The sequence below is a fragment of the Vulpes vulpes genome, chromosome X, assembly GCF_048418805.1.
Source record: "Vulpes vulpes isolate BD-2025 chromosome X, VulVul3, whole genome shotgun sequence".
In the NCBI taxonomy this organism is placed as follows: Eukaryota; Metazoa; Chordata; class Mammalia; order Carnivora; family Canidae; genus Vulpes; species Vulpes vulpes.
This window is the reverse complement of record NC_132796.1, coordinates 76,896,623-76,909,885: the sequence shown is the minus strand read 5'-3', so window position 1 is coordinate 76,909,885 and position 13,263 is coordinate 76,896,623. Positions and strand designations below refer to the sequence as shown.

At 34.6% G+C, this 13,263-nt stretch overlaps 1 protein-coding gene and 1 pseudogene across 2 annotated transcripts in view; both read right to left on the bottom strand.

Moving 5' to 3' along the window:
* Nucleotides 1–13,263, bottom strand: part of RADX (RPA1 related single stranded DNA binding protein, X-linked) — a 264,805-nt gene that overhangs the window by 98,275 nt on the left and 153,267 nt on the right. The window lies entirely within an intron of this gene.
* LOC140596278 (small ubiquitin-related modifier 3 pseudogene) lies at nucleotides 6,444–8,338 on the bottom strand (annotated as a pseudogene).

Genomic DNA, 13,263 nt, shown 5'->3' with positions numbered 1-13,263 from the left:
AAAGACTTCTTTCCCCATTGAGTTATCTTGCCACTCTTGTCAAAAAAAAAATCAATCAACCACAATTTTAAGGTTTATTTCTGGACTCTCAATACTATTCCCCTGATGTATAAATCTATTCTTATGCCAGCCGCCCCACAGTCTTGATAGCTGTGTCTTTGTAGTAAGTTTTGAGATTGGGAAGTGTGAGTGCTCTGACTTTGTTCCCCTTTTCTAAGATTGTTTTAACTATTCTGGGCCCCATACATTTCCATAGGAATTTTAGGATCAGCTTATCAAATTCTGCAAAAATGGTAGCTGGAATTTTGAACTGCAGGTATTAATCCACTTACATTTTTCCATCTTTATTGAGATATAATTGACATATAACATTGTTTAAGCTTAAGATGTACAATGTGATTTGATGCACATATGTATTGTGAAATGATTACAATAAAGTTGTTTAACACAACCTTCACCTCACAGCTCCATTTTTTTGTTGATGTTGTTATGCTGAGAACACTTAAGTTTTACTATCCTAGCAACTTGCAAGTATTCATTACAGTATTAACTATAATCATCATACTGCACATTAGATCTTCAGTACTTATTCCTCTTATAACTGGAAGTTTGTAGTTTTTGACCAACATCTCATTTATCCCACCCCACAGTCCACAGCCCTGGCTTCTATGATTTTGGCTTTTGTAGATTACACATATAAGGGATATTATACAGGATTTGTCCTTCTCTAACTTGCTTCACTTAGCATAATGCTCTCAAGGTTTATCTATGTTATCACAAATGGCAAGATAATGAAATTTTCTCTTGAGGCATTACCTAACTTTTAACCTGTGCCTGTTCAGTGTGAGAGGCAAAGAAACCAAGTATAAAGTAGCTGCTAAAAATGCTACAAAGCTAAATAGAGCCATAATATCACAGAGTGCTGGGAAGGCAAAAATAAGAATTCAGGAATCTCCAAAGTACTCTCTAGTAAACAACCTAGGTTTTTAGTTGAGCCCAGGAAGTGTTGTACCATGTGAGTAGGGTTAAACTGGCAATAGACCAGCCTCAACTACGTTAAGATAATCTATTCCTACTTTGTCTGTTGTTTAGGGAAAAACATTTTATCTTCTCCTGAGGAAGATATCATTCAGAACCACTACAATTTTCTATGCACAAAGTCTAGCATTCAATAAAGAAATTTCAGATATGTTAGGAAATAGGACCAATGAAAAAAAATAAAAACAACAACAGAAACAAAATCATAGGTGATTAAAAAGTTGGAGTAAACAAAATGGTCTTTAAAGTAACTATGAGTAATGTGTTCAATAAATAAAGTAAATAATGATAATTTCACCAGAGATACAAAAATTATAAAATTAAATGAAAATTCAATAATTAATCAAATAACTGAAATTAAGGAGTCCGTGGATAAATTTTACAAAGATTAAACAGAACAGAAGAGAGGATTACTGGACAGAATAGTAATAGGTCTAGTATCCAGAAAGTGATTTCTTTTTTTACAACTGAAGAAAGTTCTCAAGCTACATGTTCTATATGCTGTATGAATTTAAAGCAGCATAATGACTATGGCAGGCAGACTAATTCATCCCCCCAAAATGTTCACATCCCAATCCTCAGAACTGTGTGTATGTTGTTATGTTACATGGTAGAAGAAGTAAAGTTGTATATGAAATTAATGTTGTTGATCAACTGAATTTAAGATAAGAGTGCCCTGGATCTAGGTGGGCCCTTAAAAGTGGAAGAGGAAAGCAGGAGTGAGAGATGTGAAAGGAGGACTTGACCAATCATTGTTGGCTTTAAAGATGGAGTTGGGGGTCAGAAACCAAGGAATGAAGATGGCCTCTAGAATTTGGAAATGGCCCTCAGCTTACAGCTTGCAAGAATACTGGGCCTTCAGTCCTGTAAACACAAAAAAATTGAATTCTGTCAACAGCTTGAATGAGTAAAAAATGGATTTGCCCCAGAGCCTCCAGAACGAAACTAATCCTTGCTGACAACTTTAAATTAGCCACTGAGACACATACGGGACTTCTGACCTAAGAAGTATAAGGTAACAAATTTGTGTTGTCTTAAGTCACTACATTTACAGTAATGTTTATGGCAACAGTAGAAAACTAATATAGTAGGGAAGAAAACTAGACATAGGTACATCAAAGTAAAACTGATGGATACCAGAAACAAAGAGAAAAATTTTAAAGTAACTAGAGAACAAAGACACATTATCTTTGCAGGAGCAACAATAATCTTGACAACTGAATTTTCAAAAGAAATAATGAAAGGAGAAAATGACCTGGCATCTCCAAAGTGCTGAGCAACATATGTTTCAACCAAGCAAAAATTCTTTCAAAATGAAGGTGAATCAAAAAGGTTTAAGAGAAACACAAAAATTGAGAGAATTTATAACTATCAGACATGCACTAAAAGAAATACTAAAGGTAGTTATTTAGGCAAAAGGAAAATGATCCCAAATGGAAACAAGGTAATTTAAGGAATCAAGAACACTAAAAAGTTAATATAGACAATCTACATAAATATCGCCCATTCAAAAGAAAAACAATAGTATCTTTTGGAGTTTAAAATTTTTTGTACAATTAAAATACACAATAATAACACAAAAGATGGGAAAGTGTAAATCGAGTTGAAGTGTTATAAGGTTCCTTGTATGGAAAGTGGTAAAAGCACTATATTAATAAGCCAGAAGGATGTTGTAATTGTGAGAAACTAAACTACTGGCTAAAAAAAAAAGTATCGCAGAGAAATTATAAGAGTGTTAAAAATGAAGTAATAAGCAACTTGATTGAAAAAAAAACAGAATAAAGAAGAGAAGGCAAATAGAAAACACGTAGTAAAATGGTAGATTAAAACCCAAATTTCCCAGTAATCACATTAAATATAAATGGAGTATGTACTCCAATGAAAAACAAAGATTGTCAGGCTTGGCTTAAAAAATTACAACTATGTGTGACTTAGACATACCTTAAATAAGACATAGAAAGTTTGAAAGTAAGCGTTGAAAAAGTTATAACATGCAAACATGAACCAAAATGAGGCAGCTATAGTTAAACTAATAAAAGACAAATTAGACTTTAAGGCAAAAAGCACTATGAGAGATATTAGATATATCACAATGATTAAAGGATCAATTAAACAAGTTAGAGAAAACCTTAAGTGGTATGCACAAAATAAAAGAGCTCCAAAATGTATTAAGTGAAAGCTGAACTCCAAACATAAATAGATAAATCTACAAACATGTGTGGAGATTTAAAATAAGCAGACAAAAGAAGTTATGGTATAGAAGCATGTACAAGACTAACAAATATATCCTAACATATTTAGAACATTGTATGTAATAAATGTAGAATACACATTCTTTTCAAATTGTTCCTGGGCTATTTATCAAGGATATTGTAAGAAAGGCATACCACCGACTAAATCTTTTGTGAATGTAGATGCAAAGCTCCTACACAAAATAATAGCAATATAAATCCAGGAATTAGGAGGATAGTACATGATAACCAAGTTGAATTTATTCTAGGAATGAAAGAATGGTTTAACTTTATTAAAAAATATTTTATTTATTTATTCATGAGAGACACAGAGAGGAAGAGAGGCAGAGACAGAAGCAGGCCCCCTGCAAGGAGCCAGATGCCAGACTTGATCGGGGACCCTGCCCTGAGCCAAAGGCAGACGCTCAACTGCTGAGCTACCCAGGCATCCCAGAATGTTTAACATTTAAAAGGCAATAATGTAATTCATCACATTAACAGAAAAGAATATATGATCATCACAATAGAGGCAGAAAAAGTCTTTGGTAAAATTCAACACCTATTCATGTGAAAAAATCTTGGAAAACTAGGAATTGAAAAAAATTTCTTAATCTGATATAGGGTTTTAGAACATACCCAACACAAGGCATGTTAGTAGTAAAATATTGAAAGCTTTCCCTTTAAGATCAGAAACGAGACTTGGTTGTATTACCATTTCTAATCAACCTTGAGCTGGATATTTTAGAAAATAAGAAAGAAATGGAGCTTACAAAGATTGGAAAGGAAGAAATAAGTGTCTCATTATTTAGAGATGACATGGTTGTGTGTTTGGAAATTCTAAAAGTATTTACAAAAAACTTATCAGAATTCATAAATATATTTAGCAAGTTTGCCAGATATAAGATCATTATATGTATTGGATAGGGTTCTCTAAAGAAACAGAACCAATAGGATATACATAGGAGAAGATTTATTATAAGGACTTGGCTTACACAATTAGGGAGGTTGTGATGTTCCACAATCTGCCATCTGCAGGCTAGAGATCCAGGAAAGCCAGTGGTGTAATTCAGTCAGTCTGAAGGCCTGAGAATGAAGATCCAGGACAGCAGGAGAAGACTGATATCCCAGCTCAAGCAATCAGGCAGGAAGGGCTAGATTCTTCCTCCGTCTTTTTGTTGTTGTATTCAGGCCCTCAACAGACTGGATGATGCCAAGCCACACGAGGGAGGGCAAACTACTTCATGGGTCCACCTATTTAAATGCTAATTTCATTCAGAAATTCCCTCACAGACACACCCAGAAATAATGTTTGGCCAAATATCTAGGCACCCTGTAATCCAGTCAACCTGACACATAAAATTAACCATCACAGCATACAAAAATGGTTACTATATGTTAGTGACAAGCAGAATATAAAATGAAAAACAATATCATTGGCATTAGTTTAAAAAATTGTCAAATATTGAGGATTAAAATTAACAAAAGATGTGCAATACTTTTACAAAAAAACCCACAAAGACATTGAGAGAAATTAACAAAGACCCAAGTAAAAAGACAATTGCACACTGGCCATAGACTGGAAGACTATATTCTAAAGATGTTAATTTTCCCTAATATGATTTCTTATTCAAAATAATAATCCCAGTAAGCTTTTTAAAATGGAAACTGACAGATGAATTCTAAATTTTACATAGAATTGCAAGTGACAATAGTATTAAAAACCTTCTAGAAAAAAGTTTGATTTATAGAAATCAAATTATTTTACAGAGCTATAATAATTTAACCAGTGTTCTATTGTTTCAAATATAGAAAAATTGAACAACGGTATAGTAGAGTCTGAAAAGAGATCTACCTGTCTACTGTCATTCAAGTTATGATTTAAAAAATCCATTGTGATGTAGTAGGGGAGAAACCGTTTTCTTTGGTAAGTGGATCTGGACCAATTGGGTTACCAATTAAATCCAAATGATTCTTTGCATCTATTTCAAACTATATACAAAATTTAATTCCAAATGGACCATACATCAAAAGTGAAAGGTGAAACAAATGAAAGTTTTTAAAGGTAATATAGGGTAATGTCTTAGCAACTTTGGTACAGTCAAGTATCCTTTAAAAAGGACACAAAAAGGGCAGCCTGGGTGGCTCAGCAGTCTAGCGCTGCCTTCAGTCCAGGGCATGATCCTGGAGACCCTGGATTGAGTCCCACGTCAGGCTCTCTGCATGGAGCTTGATTCTCCCTCTGCCTGTGTCTCTGCCTCTCTCTCTGTGTCTCTCATGAATAAGTAAATAAAATCTTTTAAAAAAGACACAAAAAATAAAAAGGACACAAAAAGCACTAACTCTAAACAAAAAAAATAAATTCTACTTTATTAAAATTAAGACATTATTAAGAGAGTGAAAGACAAGTCAAAGAATGGGAAAAAATATTTTCAATAGTTATATCTGAGAAAGGACTTATATTCAGAATTACAGAACAACAAATCAATAAGGATAAAGGCAACCTAATTACTATTATTTTTATTTTAAACAAGTTTATTTAAACAACAAGATGCTTGACTTGAAGGGAAAACTATCTAGGATTTATTTTTTATCCCTACTTAAGGACAGATTGCCCTGTATCTAATAGCTACTTACAAAAAAGTTATAAAATTGTCCTTGGTTTCACAGTGGTAAATGAAAAACATTAAAATTCTCCAACTGAACAAGTATGCAAGGATTTTATGTTGTTATTTTTTGTTAAATAGTGAGAACAAAACAACTTACTGGAATATAAAGATGAGAGCCAAATGAGAATGTCACTTAATGGACAAAGTGTATTTTTGCAGAACTAGTATTTTTCTCCATCCCATTTCCATTTGATGTTGATCAAAACATACCACTGGCCATTTAGTTAAAAAATGCAATACGCTTGTACACGTGCAGTTACTATATGTACAATAAAGGAATAGGGAAGGGGAGCATGAAAGAATAGAGAAAACTATACTGCAGTAGGCAGGATGTAGTGGAACCAAATTGCGGTTTTCTTTCTTTTCTTTTTCTTTTTTTAAGAGAGGGATAGAGAAAGAGAGGGGATAGGGACATGGGGAGAGGGAGAGAGAATCTCAAGTGGGCTCCACACCCAGCATGGAGCCAGATGCAGGGTCTCATGACCCTGAGATCATGACCTGAGCCAAATTCAAGGGTCAGATGCTTAACTGACTGAGCCACTCAGGTGCCTCCCGAATTGCAGTTTTCTAATTTAGAATGTCTTCTCGGTCTGAAGAAACAGTTCTAGAGTAAGGTAGCAGGTTCCCTTTGTAATATACACATCCTGTCTGCTTCTGGAACATACCAGTTATATCTTCAGCCTCCATTTCCAACTGTGCAGGTGTGTCTGTTTCATTGATTGGCTGCCCATCAAATAGGAATCTGATCTGCCTCACTGACAAACCCTATCATTCACAATAGGCTTTCATTAGTTTACTAAGTGGTGTATGCCTCTTAAACTGTACCACAGAACCATCCTGACCTGCCACCTTCAAAATTAATATGGTCGCTGTTCTCAGTTTTGACTCCTTCCTTGGTCTTTTCAGCAGCCACGGTGAACGCCAGTCTCCCCAGCTGTTGCTTCACAAAAGAGGTACTAGGTTCATACCTAATGAACACACAGCAACACCAGGAGTGACAGAAGGAGGCAACCCAATTATTTTTAATGACAAATTTTGAAGACCTGTATCAAAAATCCAATCTCCAAATGGACAATAAGACAATAAATAAGCATTCAATTTTGTTAGTTATCAAGTAAATGCAAATTAAAATCACAACCAGATAATAGTCTACATTCATTGATGAATGCTAAAATAAAAAAAGTAGACATGTTAGCAAGGATGTGGGAACTAATACATTGCTGGTGGAAACATAAATTGATAGAATTACTCTGGAAAACTGATGGGCTATACATATTATAGCTTACCATATTACCCAGTAATTCCAGTCAGGTACATAAGCACAACAGAAATGCATATATATGTGAACCAAAATAAAAGTATGAGAATGTTCATAGCAATGTTACTTGTAATAGTCCAAAATAGTAGATCACCCAAATGCCTATCAGCAATAAACTAATGATGTTATATATTGATCCAACAAAATCATAGCATCATTAGAAATGAATGAAGTACTATCACAAACAACATGGGATACACTTCACAAATATAATATTGAACAAAGGAAGTTAGATATAAAGGAATATGCATGTATGATTCCATTTTATATAAAGTTCAGAAATAGGCAAAACTCATCAATGGTGAACTCATCTATGGTGATAGAAGTCAAAATAGTAGTTTACATTGTGGAGCTAATAATGACTGAGAGGGACATGGAGGAGTGCAGGTGATATTTTATATCTTGATCTGGGAGTTGGTTCCATTGGTTTGTGTTTATTTTGTAAGCAAAATATCAAGCTGTACATTGAACATACATATACTGTAGGTATGTTGTATTTCACTAAAAATATTTTAAAAAATTGATAGTATCCAGAGCTGGAAAGGTTGTGTGGAAATAGGTACTCTTGCACATTTTTATTGAAATTTGATTGCTGTATCCTTTTTGAACACTGAAAGTTATATTTATGTAAATTTCAAATATGCCTGTCATTGACCAAGCAATTCCACTTCTGGAAATCTATCTATAGTTGTCAATATCTTTGTTTGCCTAGTATTTCTGATTCTCACTCTAGGTATGTGGTTTGATTGTTCTCAACTTCCTTGGATTTAGGCATTGCCATAGATTGACTTTGGCCAATGAAATTCGAGTGGAAGTGACACTCCCACAAACAAAATAAAAATGACTGATGGTTATGTAAAAACCAAACAGCCCTCCCCTGCCCTACTCAAAAACACTCAACCTCATTAACAATTAATTAAATCCAAACATAAATAATAAAGAGATTTCATTTTTCATCTATTTGGATATATAAATTAGAAAAAAGACCTTGCACAATGTTGCAAGGGGGCAAGAAACTGAATACTATTGGGCTCACACCCCAGGTCACACAGCTGGGAAGTGGGGACAACCAAATCAGAACCCATGTCGATCTATATTTACAGCAGTTGGGCCTTCTCTTCCTATCACTCATTACTCACACCTGGTCTACCATCTTTGTGGTAGAATCTTTGAAGGTAGTCCTAACCATGCTATGAATTGTGTCATAAGCTACATTTCAAATCACTAATTCTCACTCTTCCTCCAAATCTATTAGAAAAGTAGAAATTACAAAAGTGTTGAAGTCATAACTGCAGCTTGCATTGCTAACTAGCAAGGAATCAGAGACTAAACCACCATTCAACTAAACCACTATGTCTATAATGCAGTCTTCTTGGATTCAAGAATGGTTTCTCTACCATAAGTGAAAAATAAGGAGAGGGGTGTGTAACACAATGGGGTCAGTTTTTCGCATCATTTCTTTTTTCCAAAAGAGGAATCATTGAACCATGCTATTTTTAAATTTCTTTCTTTCATATAATTTGGTATCACTCCACATCACTTCAAGGAGTTCAACTTCAATCATTTTATAAGGCTACTTTAGTATTCCATTGTATGTATGTATATATGTATACAGGTAAAGAATTCATACAGTATCAGGACGCCTGGGTGGTTCAGTGGTTGAGTGTCTGCCTTTGGCTCAGGGCATGATCCCAGAGTCCTGGGATCGAGTCGCACATCGGGCTCCCTGCATGGAACCTGCTTCTCCCTCTGTGTCTCTGCCTCTCTCTGTGTGTGTCTCTCATGAATAAATAAATAAAATCTTAAAAAAAGAATTCTTACAGTATCATAACCAGTGAGAGAATAAAATTTTATATCTTTTCTCTCTTCCTCATTCTCTTTCTCCCCTCCACAATCTCTCTTCTCCCCTTAGAAAGCATAAAAGCACTGGTTGTCCAGAGCTAGTCATCTACATAAGTAGATGACAAGGAAGACACCCCCAGGTTAGTCAGGCAACTAGAGACAAAAGATGTATAGGCTGCACTGCTCAGCCATGGAAAATTGTGTTCTTAACTAAAGACAAGGATGTATATATGTTCATGTGTGAGATGTGGTGTGTCTAACAAAATGGGATGTAACATTTTCAGTTCCTTTTACTCTGATTATAATACTGTTATCTGAAGAGAGAGCTGTTAAGAGAAACACACTCCAAGGAGTCAGACAACTCTTGATATCAAGTACATAGGCAGCACTCTACTAACCAAACTAGCTCCATGGAAAATTCCATCTTCACCTAAGGATAAGGCTCTGTGTGTGTGTGTGTGTGTGTGTGTGTGTGTGTAACAAAATGTAATAGGCCATTTCAGCTTTATAAATGTTGGTTTTTATAAATGTTCATTGAATAATCTTAAAATATGCTGAAAATTACAAAGAATGAAATATATATAATCCATAATTTTATCACCCAGAAACATTTGGTATTAACATTTAGGTCTATAAACTTCCACATTATTATTCTATTGCTGTGGCCTGAATTGTATCTCCCCAAAAGACATGTTGAAGTCCTGAACTCTGTTACCTATCAATGTGACCTTATGTGGAAATAGGACCTTAGCTGATATAATCAAGTTAAGATGAGATCATACTGGATTAGGATCCTAATTGAATATGACTAGTGTCCTTATAAGGAGAGAAGAGGAGAGATATAGATACAGAAAGAGAAATACCATGGTAAGACAAAGCCACAAAGGGGAGAAGGCCACGTGAAGATAGAAGCAGGGATTGGAATGATGCATTTACAAGCAAAGGAATTCATTAGTTGCCAATAACTACCAGAGGCTAGAAGAGGCAAGGAAGGGTTTCTCCCCTACAGCCTTCAGAGAGAGTATGGATCTGCTGACACCTTGATCTTGGAGTTCTAGCCTTCAAGATTGTGAATAAATTTCTTGTGTTTCAAGCCACCTTGTTTGTGGTATTTTGTTATGGCAGCCCCAGGAACTAATATACTGTTGATACACTTTAAAAAAAGATTTTATTTATTTATTCATGAGAGACACACAGAAAGAGGCAGAGACATAGGCAGAGGAAGAAGCAGGCTCCCACTGGGGAGACTGATACAGGAATTGATCCCAGGACCCTGGGATTATGACCTGAGCCAAAGACAGATGCTCAACCACTGAGCCACCCAGGTGTCCCTGTTGATACATTTTTTAAATAAACTATTTGAAAATAATTTTTAAAAACCCTCCACAGCATACTTAACATCCTTCTACCTTCATACTGCCTATATCGTTACTTTAATAATTAGTTGCAAAAGGAATAATTTCTGCAAACCTCTACATTTTTCATTTCATTTATTTTTCTGAGTATAAAGGTAGTGTATGTTTTAGACAAGCAAATATCAGGGAACAGCTGTAAAATAATATTTAATTTCCCTGTGACCCCATTCCTAGGCCCTTTTTCAAGATATTATCCATAAATAGCTTGGGTATATATTATCCCAGATATTTTTCACTTCAGATTCTGTACCAAGAGAAATGTAACTCTCTTTTCCTCTCTTCTACTCTGTCACTGTGAAATGCGTATTTTTATTGATACAGGATATAAGCATAAGAACGCTTTTATTTTTATTGAAGTGTAATTGATACACAATATTGTTAGTTTCACATATACAACACAGAGATTCAACATCTCTACACATTACAAAGTGATCACCAAAATAAATCTAGCTACCATCTGTCACCATACAAAGCTATCACAGTATTATTTTTTTAAGATTTATTTATTATTTATGATAGAGAGAGAGACAGGAGGAGGGAGAAGCAGGCTCCATGCCGGGAGCCCGATGTGGGACTCGATCCGGGGACTCCAGGATAGCGCCCTGGGCCAAAGGCAGGCGCTAAACCGCTGAGCCACCCAGGGATCCCTTATCACAGTATTATTAACTTTATTTCCTATGCTGTACGTTACAACCTTGCGTCTTATTTGTGTTGTAACTGGAAGTCTATAAATTTTAATCCCCTTCTTCTATTTTGCCTAACCCTCACCACCTCCCGTCTGGCAACCACCAGATTGTTCTCTGTATCTATGAGTCTGTTTCTGTTTTGTTTTGTTGGTTCATTTGTTTCAACTTTTAGATTCCACATATAAGTGAAATCATATGGTATTTGCCTTTCTTTCATTTATTTAACTTAGCATAATACCCTGTAGCTCCATCCATGTTGTTGCAAATGGTAAGATTTCATTTTTTTTATGACTGAGCCATATTCCATTGTAGATACATACCACATCTTCTTTAGCCATTCTTCTACCAATGGACACTTAGGTTGCTTCTATATCTTGGCTATTGTAAATAATGCTGCAATGAACATATGAATACACATAACTTTTCAAATTAATGTTTTAGTTTTCTTCAGATAAATACCCAAAAGTGGAATTGCTGGATCATACAAGAATGCTTAGTGAAGCATTTTCTATAATGGAATATATTGGAAACTAATATTCACTGGGTGGAAGCCTGAACAAATTGTTGTGTATTCATAATAGAGTATTCAGCTACCAGAGGAGAATAAGTTATATCTATATCAATGACTTAGAGAGATATTCATGATATACCAAGTAAAATACATACACACACATAATATTGATAAAAGTATAGAATAATTCATAGTAGATTTCTGGAGTTTGGAAGGAAAAGGGGTGTGTGTGTGTGTATAAGTATACATATTTATGATAAGATCATTATTTTTTTCCACTGTTTTCAGTGAACACATGCTAATTTTATAATTCTTTTTTTTTTAATTTTATACTTCTTAAAGAAGATTTGATCACAGATTGAAAAAAATATACATATTTGAAAAGCTTTTGTCTGATATGAATATATCATTTATTATAAGCTTAAAACTTACAATAAATTTAGTATCTAAAAGTAGAAAAAATAACATACTGCTTAATAAATCCTGAGTATTTAGTGCCATGAACAAACAAAATGTGTTTAACTTATGAGTCATTTCGCAGAAAATCTATATTTGTAATACACACTTATTTCCCTAGAAGGGCCAAAATATCATTCCAGTAATAGGAATTATGAAATTTTATTTATTAAAAAATCCTCACTGATGACTGATGAAGTTAGATAAAATTACTCAGGAGGTGTTGTAATAGCATTTGCAGAAGCCAGATAAAAAGGATGTTACAAATAGCTCTTTTGAGAGGCTCTTCAGGGTCATTTACTTGCTTTTGCTATGTGTTTCTTTTTCGAATTTCTATTTCACCATGTAATTTTGGAGTAGCTCCTGATTATAGTAAATGACCATTGTTCTACAAAATTTGATATTTTAGCAAAATGAAATAGCCTCTGTCACATTAATTTTCTTCTTGTCAATACTTTGCTGTCATCATGGTCTTCACTCTATTGTGGGGAGTGTAACAGTGTCAGTATTTTCCAAGTCTGCTAAAGACTGGCAAATAACTGAAAACTGTCATAATGTGTATATTACAAGTGGCACTGCCATGATGTCCCTGAGATTATCTGCAGCAAATTTTACTGGTCATGATCACAGCTTAGTGGATCACAACGTCTTTATGCACCATGAAGTTTGTAAAACAATAAGTTGAATGCTTCCTGTGTGCCAGGAGCTGTGCTAAGCAATGTATACACACATAATATCATTTAAAACAAATAATTATCCAATTAGATAGCTATTATTATCTGTACTTCAAACCAAGGCTCGGGGCTTAAGCCAGTTGTTAGGTAGCAAATAGCAAAGCTAGGGCTTAAATTTAGGGCTTGTGAACTCCAGTTGTACTCTTTACCTATAAGCTATAATATTTCCAATAGTATCTGAGATATACATTACTGGAGTTCAATAGTACCTGGTCCTTCTCCATTTTATGCACATTGGAAGGGTATTCTTCCTAGCCCTCTGGTAATTAGGGCCAGTAACTAATTCTGGACAATAGGCTATGAACAGAAATTATATTTTTTGTTTTCAGGTTGAAATATTTAATTGCTAAGATGTTCATCAGCACT